This window comes from Pseudorca crassidens, chromosome 20, assembly GCF_039906515.1.
Source record: "Pseudorca crassidens isolate mPseCra1 chromosome 20, mPseCra1.hap1, whole genome shotgun sequence".
NCBI classification, from domain to species: Eukaryota; Metazoa; Chordata; class Mammalia; order Artiodactyla; family Delphinidae; genus Pseudorca; species Pseudorca crassidens.
In genome coordinates this window covers 37,420,532-37,433,609 of record NC_090315.1, presented here as the reverse complement: position 1 = coordinate 37,433,609, position 13,078 = coordinate 37,420,532, and the positions used below count along the sequence as shown (strand labels likewise).

At 36.9% G+C, this 13,078-nt stretch overlaps 1 long non-coding RNA gene across 1 annotated transcript in view; it reads right to left on the bottom strand.

The window, feature by feature from the left end:
• Window positions 1-995: 995 nt before the first annotated feature.
• Window positions 996-13,078, bottom strand: part of LOC137214554 (uncharacterized) — a 381,031-nt gene continuing 368,948 nt past the window's right edge. Inside the window, exon 4 of the long non-coding RNA XR_010938938.1 lies at window positions 996-1,082. This is a non-coding gene — a long non-coding RNA (uncharacterized lncRNA). The remainder of the gene's footprint in view (window positions 1,083-13,078) is intronic.

Genomic DNA, 13,078 nt, shown 5'->3' with positions numbered 1-13,078 from the left:
TCCATCTCTTCTTATCAAACAAACATCCTGAATGATAAAAGTTACTGTAACCACAGAACCAGCCCAAACTGGCCCAGTACTCTATTTGTAAGAAAATGCTGGGTTGTTTTTCAGAGATAACTGGACAAAAAAGCAAGTCACGCAGCTGAAGCCAGAACTGAGGAGAAAATGTTGACCTCAAGTAACAGTCAGAACCAAAGTTTCTCCCTGCAGTGGAACCAAAGGACCGGACATGACCAGAACCTGAAGGCAGGAACCTTTTCCGAAGTGAAGGGTCTGCTGTCCAGGAAGATCTGGTACTGAAGCCCCCTTCACCACACCTCACCATAAACGGGCAAGTTCCAAAGCCCTCCAATCGAAACCAACCCTGCCAGCACTTCCACAAGCCAACCCGCCCACCTCTAACTCATAAAAGTTTGATGGAACCCCAGATCAGGGAGACAGATTTGAGCTCTGCCTCCTGTCTATTCGCTGGTCAACCCTGCAATAAAATTCTTTGTTATCTCAAAAACTATTGTCAACATATTGGCTTCTATGTGCTTCAGGCAGCAAACCCTTTGCTCGGTAACATTACCCCCAAAATCACCCTCTGGAGAAATAAGATCAACGACATAACAAAGAAACTGTGTCTTGGACATGGAAAGTCTCGAAAATAGATGTCGTGCATGTCTCAGCCAGATCTGATCACATTTAATTATTATTTATTTTTCCCCCAGCTCTTAAGTTAAAGTTTGAAACTGAACTCACTTATGGGTCAGAGGTACTTACAAAGGAATTGGCAAATACTTCACAGACCAGAGAGGTTGCGTATTGATATAGTTTTAAGAGAGAGAGGAAAAGCTTTTCCCCATGAACTCAGTGAGTATGAAACACAGCCTGAAGCTATATCAACAGGGAATTAATGAGCCACAGGACATAAAGTCTAACAGAGAACAAAGCATATTAATGAGCTCAAGGCTCATGTTCACCCTCAATCAATTAGTCTGAGAAGACCTACCTCATGTCCCTCTGATTCGCCTTCAATGAATCATTCACGCTGCTGCTTGCGGGTCACAGCCTTCCCCATTCCGGTGCCTCATCACCTAGAGAATAAAGTCCAGATTGTTTGTCTGTCACTCAAGACCACCCACAAGAAGTCCAAAGCAACTTTCTAGTCATCATACACCTTCTTACATTCTCCAGTCATACATTTTGCCGTGTTGTTGTCTGAATAAATCATTCGGTTACAAGTTCCTTTGGATTTTTTGGTACAGATTGGTCTATTATCCCAAAATATCCTTCCCATCGTGCTCTGCCTCTGTTCAAATCCTACTCATTCTTTAAGACACAGCTCAGATATAAAATCCTCTCTGAAGCCTATCTACGTATTTCAGTCTGCATCTTCATCTATGCAATTTACACTTTGTGGAAAATAATGACTAGGTTTTGGGGTGCCCAGCACTTCTATAGACAAAGAAACTAAGCTGAAAGATTAAATGGGGACAATATTAGTGTTTACTTCAAAGGACTGTTTGGAGAATATGACAATATATAAGCCATTAGTACTAGATAAATATTAATTGCTTGGAAAATATTTATGTTAGCTAGGAAGTGACAATTTATGAACTCTAAACGTGGGCTCTCTGACTTCGAGAGTAATCTTGTATAGGTGAGCATACCTGTGGTGAGGTACTATGGTACTCCACTACTATAAGCTCTGTGTTTTCAGGTTGGTTTATTGACTGTCTTGGTCTCTTAGAGACTCACTCTTAACAAATGAACATTCTGGAGCTCTTTTATTCTGTGTTTCAGAGACAACTGTGAGACCCATCTGAGTCTGAAGATGGAGATATAGACGGTCATGGAAGAAAAAACTAAGTAGTGAGGAGCCTGCAGTGCTTTACCAAGCCACAGTGACTGGTTAGCACAAGACAGAATTTATCAGATTTGTTTGGAGTTTTGACTTTGCCATATGGGTTCAGACAAAACTGAAATGCAAAACAGAATTCTAAATCATTCAAAGCTGTGAACGGAAATTGCCAAGTTTTACAGTCTCAACTGTGAGGTGGTGGGACCACAGGAAGAAGAGAGGTACTCTAAGGAAACAAGATGATCTTTCTCTTTAACTCACAGAAGCGCCTACTATGCAGAAGACATGCACTAAAGACGATGGGGAAAATAAAGATGATTTGGTAGATTTCGTGATCTGAAAACTAAGTATCATAATGACAGCTGAGTTTTTATAGGTCTCTGGGGGCCTTATCATGAGCCTTACATGCAATCTACTAAAAGCACAGCCATCCATCCACACATGTTCATATATACTTCCCTTGTGAAAATTATCAGGTGATACCAGGCTTCACACAATGACAAACAAAATGATTTTTTTCATTATCAAAACCATAAACTTTAAAAAATTTCAGTAAATATATCTCAATCTTCTAAATATATATACATAACACATAATTTCTAATGTACAGATAAACATGATTTATTTCAGTTTTAAAAAATTTTACTATAATAAACTAGAGAAAATAACATTCTTTTTTAAACATTCATTAAGTGGCACAACTAAATATACCCAGCTTCTACATTTATTAATTGAGCACTTAATAAAGTCTTTGCTTTAAAAGAGTTTTAGAAAATTTGCCAGAATATCAGAGAGCATTCCCATACACCCTACACACAGTCTCGCCTATTGTAAACACCTCATATTAATGTGCACATGTAGCACAACAAACCAATATTGATAAGTAATGATTCACAAAAGCCATATTCTCTTCAAAGCTCCTCAGGGTTTTTTTTAAAGTATATTTTGAGATAACTGTAGTTCTACATTTGCATGTAGTTCTATAAAATAACAGAAAGACCTTGTGTATCATTTACCCAGTTTCACTCAACAGTCATACAGCCATACCTTGGAGATATTGTGGGTTTGGTTCCAGACTACCACAATAAAGCAAATATTGCAATAAAGCAAGTCACACCAATTTTTTCGTTTCCCAGTGTATGTAAAAGTTCTGTTTAAACTACACTGTAGTCAATTAAGTGTGCAATAGCATTATGTCTAAAAAAAGTATATACCTTAATTAAAAAATACTTTATCGATAAAAAAATGCCAAAACAATTAAATAGTAACATCAGTGATCACTGGAAGTGATCACCATAACAAATATAACAATAATGAAAAAGTCTGAAACATTGTGAGAATTCCCAAAATGTGACACAGAAACACAAAGTGAGCAAACGCTGTTGGAAAAATGGCGCCATAGACTTGCTCGATGCAGGGTTGCCAAAAACCTTTAATTTGTAACAAACATAATGTCTGCGAAGCACAATAAAACAAAAAGCAATAACACAGGTGTGCCTGTATCTTGAAAATCTGTAGAACAACATCACAACCAGGATATTGACATTGATATTCGAGATACAGAACATTTCCATCACCACAAGGATCCCTCCTGTTGTTCTTTTATAGAGAGAACTTAGAGGGAAAGGTCTGCTTAATTGTTTTTGTCTTAATTGTTTCTGATCTTAGAGGGAAAGACCTACGTAGTGACCACCTAAGATCAGAAACAATTGTCTTCACCATTAAGTATACTGTTAGCTGTAGAATTTTTGTATATGTTCTTTATCAGTATGAGGAAGGTTTTGTATGAGGAATATGAGTATGTAGAATAAAAATGTATGAGGAATAAAAATATTCCTATTTTTAATAGTTTATATCATAAATGGATGTTGGTTGAGTTTTTTCAAATACTTTAACTGCATTAATTGATTTCATCAGGTGATATTTCTTCTTTAGCCTGTAGTATGGTGGACTACATTGTTTGATTTTCTAATATCAAACCAGTCTTTTATCACTGATGATGGTATATAATTCTTTTATATATTGTTACGTCTTATTTGCTAATATTTTGTTAAAGATTTTTGCATCTGCGTTCATGAGGGATACTGGTTTACAATGAGTTTTATTTTTTTTTGTACTGTACTTCACTGATTTTTTTACCCATGTAATACTAACTTTATAAAATAAAGTAGAAAGTGTTTCTTCTTTCTTATTTCCAAGATAACACTGTGTAGAATGGGTGTTATTTCACTCTTTATTTTCTAAGTTCTTGAGGTTGGAGCTTAGATTATTCATTTAGGACTTTTCCCCTTTTACTACACATGTATTTAGTACTATATATATTCCTCACAACACTGTTTTCATCCCATCACCATTCCCCTTCAGTGATAAGATTGTTTTAAATATTTTCTCTATAAACATTAGAACCACATCAGACAGTGTTTAATTTTTGCTCCAAAAGTCAAACATAATATAGGAAATTCAAGAGGAGAAGGAAAATATTTACTGATTTTTCACTCTTTCCATTGTTCTTTCTTCCTTTCTGATGTTCCAAAACTCTTTCTTTCACCATCTCCTTTCCATTTAGAGAAATTCCTTTAGCCATTCTTCTAGGGTAGATTTACTGGAGACAAATTCTTTTGATTTTCCTTCATTATGAGAATGTTTTCTTTTCCCCTTCATTTCTAAATGATATTTTGCCTGAAAATAGGATTCTAGGTTGACAGTTCTTTTCTTACAGTACTTGAAAAATGTTGTGTCACGTCCTTTCGGCAAGTGACACTACATTATTAATCTCTTATGAGAAAATCACTGCAATTTGAATTATTTGTCCCCCATAGATAAGGTGTAATTTCTTTCTGTTTTCGAGATTTGCTTGTCTTTATTTTTCAGAAGTTTGACCGTAATGTGTCTTGGGATGGATTTATTTGGAATTATCCTTTTTGGATTTCTCTCAGATTCTTGAATCTATAAATTTGTCTTCTGCGAAATTTGAGAATTTTTCTGTCATTTCTTTTTCAAGTACTTTTTCAGCCCCACACTCTTTTTCTTCCTTAGCTTGGACTCCAATGCCATGGATATTAGATCTTGTTTTATTCCCACAGGGAATATATCTCTGAGGCTCTTCTTATTTTTAAGTGTAGTTTCTTCATGCTGTTCAGATTGTGTAACTTCTTTTGTTCTAATCATCAAGTTCATTGATTCTTTGGTCTCCTCCATTTGGCTGTTAAATCAATTTATTGAGTATTTTATTTCACTTACTGAATTTTTCAGTTATAAATTTCCATTTGGTTCTTTATATCATCTACTTCTTGCTGAGAACACCTAGTTCTTGCTGTGACTATTTTTTAATTTGTTTCAAGTGCATTCATTATTACTCATTGAAACATTCTTATACGACTGCTTTAAAATATTTGTCACGTAATTTTAATATCTATGACAGATGTTAAAGATGACAACTGTCATCTCAGCATTGGTGCCTATTAACTGCCTTTTTTCATTCAGGTTGGGATCTTTCTGATTCTTGGTAATACAAGTTATTTCTCTACTGAAACCTAGAAATTGTGAATATGATGTTATAAAACTGTGGATCTTAATTAAATTTCTGTTTAGCTGGCTTCTTCTGACATTACCATGGAATGGGAAGAAGTGGTAGTACCTCATTACCGCCAGGCAGATACAGACATCCAGGTTTCCCACTTGGCCCCCAGTGATACCCAAGGGAGGGAACTCCTCTTTACTTCTGGACAGGAATGGGCTTTCCAGTTCCTCACTAGGCCTCCACTGATAACTCTTAGCATGGGTGATGTAGATGTGCCTTGTTACTTCTCCCCATGTGGCTTCCATTCACACCAAGGTTGGGGGAATGGCCTTGTTGTTGCTGGGCAATGGTGAAATTCCTAATTATCTCATAGGTCTCCTTGATACCACCCTCGTATGGAGAGTAGGAGGAAGAGCACCCCATTAATGATGAGTGGGAATGTAAGTTCAGGCTTCCCATGTGGTTTCTCTACGAAGGAGAAAAGGGTGGTCTCATTATTCATTGTAGGAATGAAAGTTACAGCTCCCAAATCAGTCTTCTCTAACACCATCTCATCAGTGGGGTTAAGGTGCCTTACTACAGCCAGGTAACAGTTCCTAGGCTCCCCACTAGGTCTTTACTAGTGGGGGTAGGAATGGGGCCATGGCTTTTTCAAAGACATTTGGCTGAAATAAAAGTATTGTAGTTTAACTTTTTTTCCTCTGTTTTGTTGGGCTGCCCCTTCATTTTGGTTTTTTAGCTAGAGATAAAAGGCTTTTGTTTGAACCCTTTTTTTTTTTCTTATGCCCATTGGCATTTCCAGATTGCTGGCTTTTTCAGCTCCAAGTCTGGGAAATATGAGACAAAAAGAAAACCCAAGGAATTCACTACCATGTCATTCCTTGTGTCCCAAAATTCCTAGCCAGTCTTCCTTTTTTCTAACTTCCAGAGTCTTCCTATGTTTCTTTTATATATAATAGCCAGGGGTTTTAGTTGTGTGTAGCAAATGAAATAGAGTAAAGTACATCTATTCCATCTTCCCAGAAGTGGAAGTCCCCTCGTTTTAAGTATTTCTACTCAAATTACACTACTAATTTTTCCAATTATACTACTAATTTTTCCAATTATACTAGGCTCTGGAAAATTTCAGAAATAACCATATACATTTGCACCAGGCATTCCTGGGTGTAGATGATGGTTTTAAGCTTTGTCAGTTTCCTAACCTATAACATGAGGATAAAAGCATCTTCCTGGCAGGAGTCTAGTGAAGAATAAATGCAATTATGTATGCGGTATTTGGCAGAGTGCCTCACACATATTCACTCAAAAATGGCAGCTGTTCTTATTTTTATTGCTAATAGGCTCAAAATCAGATTTTTTCAATTAAAAACCATGTGATCTTAAACTTCATATAATTTTTTTTTAATACAGCAAAATGATGCCATCTATACCATGAGACTGCTGTTGGTTAGGGTAGAAATTCATGGAATTGATATAGGTAACCTGGAGTCAGAAATGGAGAGAAGGTTTACCATCAGGATGTTAGAAACATACCTTAATTATAACTATACATTTCAGAGTCCACCAAAAGTTCCAGTCTGAGAATCGGAATGAAGAAAGACAGCTTATGCACGTAGCCTTATGATAAATGAGGAGGATTCCACTACAGTACTGGAAGTGCATTCTATTATGGCAAAAAGGAAAATGTCAAAACCTTTCCCGGATTTGAGGAGAAAATGTGCCTCATCATACGTCTTGATCAGTCCTTTTATTGAATCTCTGAATATTGACCAGCCTTGTGCTACTGTATATGTATTTCTTTCCAAGGCTTAGGTAATGTTCTAAGGACCTAATCTTGACTATTTCTGAAATCTCAGGTTTTACCCTTTTAAGTTGAAAAGTCTTATACCCTGATCCAGTTCAATCTACCAGGCTGAGAAGCCAATATTCAAAAGCACAGATCTTAGGAAGGACCTTGGAACAGGTTACAGGCTGCCAAGCACTCTATGCTTTCTGCCCAATGCCAGCTCAGGAGTAATATTAAAGGATGTGCCTATTCCCCACCTACCCACCCACCCCCCAACTTAGGGCTACAATTGTGAATCACAGTTTTGAATGGATCCTACTATAAAAATCAATTAATTCAAATGGTTGTGAACATGGTTGATATTTTGGTTACCTGGAAGTGAACAGAAAACCCCTTTATTTACTACAACAATCTTTTGAGAATTCTAGGTCACAGAATTCAACGTTTCTCTGAGAAATTAGGATGAGGAAAAGCTTATCCAACTGGACTCTGCAGAGTGAGGATCTTTCCAAAGTAATGTGCTACCAGGACACACATTTATTGGGCATTTCTTTTTTATACTTCTTACCCGCCACCTCTTTCCATCCTCATAACTTACTTTGAAGTGAGGTCTGTGACCTCTATTTTACAGATGAGGCTTGTTGAGGTTTTAAGACTTGCTAGAACCAGGATTTTCATTCCGGTCTCTCTGCCTTTAAGTCCTAGGTGTTTTCAATTAAATCCACTCTCTCTCTGGGCTATTCTTCCTCAGTTTAAGTTCTGGTCCAAATGTCCCATCAGCCAAATTGATGTTTTCAAAGACACTGTGAAAGAAGCACAGTGCATCCCTGTGGCCAGCATAGTGAACAGCAGGGATTGAGCTTTCGGATTTCAAGAAAAGGGAAAATTTAGCAGCATGTAATAGTGGCAGCCTTGAGAACACTTGAAATATGTTGTTCCTAAACTAAGATTTTGGAAACTAATAAAAAAAGGCAACTTCTCTTTTAGGAGGTTCGGTTTTGTATTAACTTTTTGGTTTTCTGTTTGAGTTTGTATATGTGTGCATTTTGCAGTATAAGATTTTATTTTTTTATCATTTCCCATATGACAAAACATAGTATGAAAACTTTTATATGCATAATCTCATTTAATCGTCACAGTGGCCCTGTGATGTCAGTGCTATTAATTACCACAACTCCTTACTCTATAATGGAGGAAATCAAACTTCAGAGATGCCATGTGACATGACTGGTAGTGTACAAAGCTAAGATTCCAGCTCAGGACTGTCAGCCCCAAGCCTGGAAATTTAATTACTCTCTACATTCCTATCACCAATTTTTTCTCTTTATTCTTAATGGGAAAGATGAAGACAACAAGGGTATTTGAAATTCTAATAAAATTAATCAAGAGTTTGCTCATGTATTTGATATAATTGATTACTGATGACATCTCTTGAGCCTCAATTCTTATGTAGATGTCGGATAGCTTAACCCAAGACAAATATACACCTCCTGAAGCCCTTCAAAGCACCTACAAAGATTTTTAAAATTCTTGCCTTGTTTTCTTTTACCCATCTGTAGCAGTTCCAGGCCAGACTCTCAGAAGATTCTTCTACCCTTAAGTGGAATACACCATTGGAATCTATGGAATTCAGTAACTTTCTACTAATAGACTTTTGAAAACATTTTGTGTCATTGTTCCACTGGATGTTTTAACTGTTTGTCCAAACAGGTAAAATTCTGTTCTCTTTCAGAGAAGGAGACTGAAAGACAAACTCTCCTGTGGGCACACCTCGAAAACAACCATCTCGAGCAGCTGCATTTACTTCACCTTAACCGTGCATTTATGGGGATTTCAGGCGGGGCTAGGACTACTCAGTCTAGACCTTCATCACTCTGAACCTGATCCTCAGACCGGGTGCATCAGCATTGCCTGGGAGCTTGTTTAGAAATTCAGGATCTCGGTTTCTACCCCAGACCTACTGGATCAGAATCTGCATGATTTTAATAGTCCCTTAGGTAATCTGTCTGCAAATCAAAGTTTGAGGATAGGTTTAGACAGCCCTATCTACCTTGTGAGTTTCACTATTTGGCCTACCTAACAAACATAAATAAATCCACAAAATGTAATTTGATTGCTATTTTTCTTTTCATATAGGAACTCTGGGATTCACACGCACAAGACTCTTAATCTGTTTTCTGCAAAACAGTGGGGAGGGGTAGGGAGAGATGGTTAAGATGCCACACAGATGATTCTTTCATGGACCTTCAGCATTAGTTATGACATTCATTTTCTATGTGATTATGAAGTATGGTCAATCACAACATAGTTTATCCAAGTTGGTAAGGTTGATACAGAAGAATTTCATGACTAAACACTATTTTATTTTGAAGATACTCTCTAAGTATGCACTTGTCTCTTCCTCAGAAACCAACCAAGTGTATTTTCTGTAATAACAGGGTAAAAGCAGGTATGGGACAAATGTTACAGAACTGAGGAGAAAAGAATGGTTTAAGAGTAAAAATTTTGGTTATTTGACCAATGACTCAGGTAAAATTAAAGGTCAGCAGATTAAAATGGGGACACAGAATTCAAAGAATCATAGACTGTAGAAATGTTTAAGCTGAAAAGAAGCTAAGCATGCATTTCCTTCAAGACCCTCGAATGAACTAAGTAACCCAGATTAATCAAGTGCCTTGCCTGAAGACACATAGCCCATAAATAGTAAGACTGTCTCGATTTTCTAGGCTATCAGTTCCGTTGTTATGGAAACTATCCACTTTCCTCAACCGCCCATTTTATTGCCATATACATACTGAAAAATCAAGTAACAAATGAATAGCTGACCAATTCAACAAGACACAAAATATCACTTGGCAATTTTTTTTTTCCTTCCATCATTGCCTTATTTGGCCTGGCTTTGTTATTCTCTTTGTCAAGTTTTCGTTTTATGTTTTGATTGCCCTTGTTTCTCCCTCTGGTGATCTTCCTGGACATCTCTTCTATTTCATGAAAAGCTTCTAAAGAAATGTGTGTAAGAGTTTTTGCTGAAACAACTATTTCAGTCAAGAAGATAGCCATAGCAACTCCTTTTGGGAATCACGAGTATTAATAAATTCAGTTGATTCTGCCACATTTTAGTGCAGGGTATGGATCAAATACTGTGCAGTGTGCTTTACATGCATTTCTCCATTCAATCCTCAATCCCATTCCTATAGCTAAGGAAAATGAAGGTCAGAGAAGTTAATCATCATATGTCCTTGGGCTATTCACTTAAGTGGTGCATTCAGAATTCAGACTCAGATCTTAATCCACCCATAAGCGCATCCTGTTTTGTTGCAAAGAGTACCTTATGATTTTCCATTTTAAAAAGTAGGCTTCAGCAAACTACTGCAGGTTATGAATTTATAAACAGGTAAGAGAAACGGTGGCAGTAGATGAGGCTATCTCCATTTTCTTTGACCATTTCCATCGTATTAAAATTTTAAACATTAATTACTAATTAGACAAATCTAGATGGTAATCACAGAGATTTAATTTACCCAGTATCATTTATTGGAGGGTGAGATTTGTCACTTGGAAATGATAATTAACTCATCAAAAATGTTTTGGGATTGGAAGGAAAAAATTAAAAGGAAGTACTCAGGAGTTATGCTAAAAAAGGCATCTGAGACTCTCACTGTTACTGAATATATTGGTGTAAGGCAAAACAGCTTTCCAACAGGTATCATGTTTGTGGTTTAGAATTCTCAGTAAAGAGGACACAGTACGAGAAAGATCTTTGGATATTTTAACACCTTAATGTAACTTTAATGCTCTGTGAATGTTAGTTTCCTAATGCATAACTGGAATAACAAATTGATTTTCAAAGGGCTTTTTTTCTTGTTTTTGCTGTCTTCTATGGAAGAAATATATTACTTCTATAATAAGTGTTTTTTTCTTGTCTCTCTGCCTCTACAACATGAAAATACCATAGATAGACACAGAGTAATAAATTTTATTAGCGATGTTACAGAGCAAAGAAATGGTAGCTTTTTTTTTTCCAATGTTTATTGAGAACTTCAGTGTCAAGAGTTCAGATATTAATATTAACAAGAGTACTGAGTCTATCAGGAAAGATATCTTTTCAGTTTCCATCAGGCTTTATAAAATCACCTACATAGTACTAAGCAAACCATCAGTTTGCAAGGGATCTAGGTCTGACTAGATGATGTGACAAAGGCTCAAATATTTCATGGGCTTGGCTTTAGTTCCTTACAAAATATTCTACAGGAACCAGAAATTTTTAATTGAAAAAAAGATAACAAAAGTCATCTTTAAACATGAAAATTTTTAAAAATATGGAAAATGAATAAGAAATGTGTTCTTTAAAATCCCTAGGTACACGAGGGCTTCTCTGGTGGCACAGTGGTTAAGAATCCGCTTGCCAATGCAGGGGACACAGGTTTGAGCCCTGGTCCGGGAAGATCCCACATGCAATTAAGCAATTAATTGGAGCAATTAAGCCCATGTGCCACAACTACTGAGCCTGTGCTCTAGAGCCCGCAAGCCACAAATACTGAAGCCTGTGTGCCACAACTACTGAAGCCCGCGCACCTAGAGCCCGTGCTCTGCAACAAGAAAAGCCACCGCAGTGAGAAGCCCACGCACCGCAACAAAGAGTAGCACCCGCTTGCTGCAACTAGAGAAAGCCCGCGTGCAGCAACAAAGACCCAACACAGCCAAAAATAAATAAAAATAAAATAAATTTATTTAAAAAAATCCCTAAGTACACGAATTATAAAAAATGACCTCAAATTGTTATTCAAAATGTTTCTGCTCCCAGTTGTGGCGGTAGGATAGTCAATGTCTTTTTTTTTAAAATACATCTTTATTGGAGTATAATTACTTCACAAAAGTGTGTTAGTTTCTGTTGTACAACCAAGTGAATCAGCCATATGTATACATATATGCCCATATCCCCTCCCTCTTGAGCCCCCTCCCACTGTCCCTATCCCACCCCTCTAGGTGGTCACAAAGCACCGAGCTGATCTCCCTCTGCTATGCTGCTGCTTCCCACTAGCTGTCTATTTTACATTTGGTAGTGTAGATATGTTGATGCTAGTCTCACCTCGCCCCAGCTTCCCCCTCTCCCTACCGCCACCCCATGTCCTCAAGTCCATTCTCTATGTCTACGTCTTTATTCCTGCCCTGCCACACTGCAGTTTCCCAACAATGAAGTTCAAAGAGCTCTTTAAATAGTGGTTTTTTCATTATAAATTTTGCATGTAAACACTTTGCATGCTCTGATTTAATGAGGCCATTCAATGCTTTCTTAATACTACTGAAACTTTCTCCCCCAGGACTCATTTAATTGCTCAGAAATATCTTTGATTCATTTGCATTTACTAATTCAGGGAACCATGAGGATATCTTCTGAGCCCCTACTAAATTTCTACCAGTGAGCCCTGGGGATACAGCAATAAACAAGATAAATGTGGTCCTTGCCTTCACTGAGCTTGTAATCCACTGGATAAAACAGATTTTTGAGGAAGTAATTATAAGAACAGTGAATTTAACAAAGAAGTTCAAGGCACAATGCAAGTATAAATATTTTATACATTATAAAATGAACGTATATCAAAGTTTTTATATAATGTGTTAACTAATGAGAGAACTAGAAATTAGTTCAACTGTGAATTTACAGAGATTTATACTCTATATCAGATGAAATTTATTTCATTATTATGAACAGGAATAATTTGCATTGCTCTGGACAGAAAGCACTAATATTACTATCAGTTTTCTTCTAACTCTACATAGTTGTGAAATAGACTAGTCTACGGAACCAAGTAACCCCTAGAGGGTTCACCAGGTAATGTCCAGCACTCCTCCTAAAGGATACTCCATAATCCTTTTTGCCTATTTCCAAGTCTTTGACAGTTTGCCCTGGTAGCTTAAAAAG